The sequence below is a fragment of the Macadamia integrifolia genome, unplaced genomic scaffold, assembly GCF_013358625.1.
Source record: "Macadamia integrifolia cultivar HAES 741 unplaced genomic scaffold, SCU_Mint_v3 scaffold1572, whole genome shotgun sequence".
In the NCBI taxonomy this organism is placed as follows: domain Eukaryota; kingdom Viridiplantae; phylum Streptophyta; class Magnoliopsida; order Proteales; family Proteaceae; genus Macadamia; species Macadamia integrifolia.
The window spans coordinates 71,805-73,343 of NW_024868263.1; the positions used below are offsets into that span (position 1 = coordinate 71,805).

Below are 1,539 nucleotides of genomic sequence, written 5' to 3' on the forward strand. Positions count from 1 at the left end.
GGTTAGGTCGTTCAATTTTTATTGCAATTTCAATTCTAATTTCCTTAGTTGTGTTCGTTAGGATGCTTTTAGATGCTTTTGTTTTAGGTCGGTAGTTAGAATTAGATCACAATCAATCAATCCGTACACTTTGGCGTTAGTAAAAGAAGCTAAAATAAAGTGGCTGCTCTCCTTGTGTTCGACCCATTATCTACATTGATCCGTACGCTTGCAGTTACCTTTAAATCCCAAACAAGTTTTTGGCACCGTTGCCAAAAAGACAGTTCCATGTTATTTTTTGCTTTCTTTTGGTAAATCGGAGTGCTTTATTTTCTTTTTCTTTCTTCATTTATAGAATTCCTGAGAATAACAACTTGCAATAATAGTTGTATCGGTGTAGGTCACCAAGCCTCACAGTATGGTAAAAATAGGTTCCTCCCTATAACAGTACCTCAGGAATTGAGTAACCTCGGATCCCTGTTAGTAAGCTCACAAAAAAACAAAAACAAAAAGCAAAAATCAATAAAAAAAAATGCATTATTTTGTGTTTGTCTTATTCTAGTTGTGGATAGTTTTCTATTGCATGAGTGCTAGTTGGGTACGTAATGTTGAGAATAGGTTAGTAAAAAGAGATCCAATAAGCAGTGATCCTACACGTATACTCTCTTCAATACCTTTAATTATGGGAGACCTAGACCAACAGCAAAACTCTCCACCTAAATCTCTGAAAAATAGGTTCTACTATACTAGAGCAGCACAACCTTCCTGTATAGTTCTACCACAAGCCCAGGGCAATAATTTTGAGCTTAAATCTCAGTACATCACTATGTTGCCCCACTTCTATGGGCTGACCTTTGAGGACACATACCTATTCTTAAGGGAATTTGAAGAGGTATTTGCTCTAATTAAGATCCAACAGCTTTCTGATGATGATCTTAAGCCTAGGTTCATTACTTTTGCATTGAAAGACCAAGCTAAGAAGCCGTTGTATGGGTTACTCACAAATTCCATAATCTCATAGGAACATTTCATAGTTGTCTTCCTTAAGAAGTTTTTCCCAGCTCTCAAGACCAATAAGCTTAGAAGTGATATCCTTCAGTTTAGGCAAAAGCCTAGTGAGTCATTTTCTAAACTTATGGAGAGATTCAAGGATCCACTCTAAGAATGCCCTCACTATGGCCTAGACTTATGGCATTTATGTCAAATAATTTATGAGGGTATTGTTTACCCAACTAAACAACTGATAAAGTCTATGTGCATTGGGGGATTCACATCCTTTACAAATGTAGGAAATGCAAGAGAAATCTTACTTAACTTAGCTGACAAAACTCATGAGTGGGAATCAATTCAAGAGAGTGAAAGGACCATAGGAGGAAAAGGATATTTTGTGGATGGGTTAGTAGCCAAGGAAGCCCACCTATATAGCCTAATCAAAAGGATATAGGCTATTATTCCTAGAGAGCCATCATCAGTCAATTAGGTTAAGATGTGTGCTTGGTGCCAGTCCCCTGAACATGTCATAGAAGAATGCCCCAACACCTCTGGGGGCACTTCCAATGA

General features: G+C 37.6%; 1 non-coding gene across 1 annotated transcript; it reads right to left on the minus strand.

The window, feature by feature from the left end:
* Positions 1-1,054: 1,054 nt before the first annotated feature.
* On the minus strand, positions 1,055-1,161 carry LOC122064236. Its single transcript, XR_006135624.1, has one exon. It is a non-coding gene; the product is annotated as a small nucleolar RNA R71 (small nucleolar RNA).
* Between the last annotated feature and the right edge of the window lie 378 nt (positions 1,162-1,539).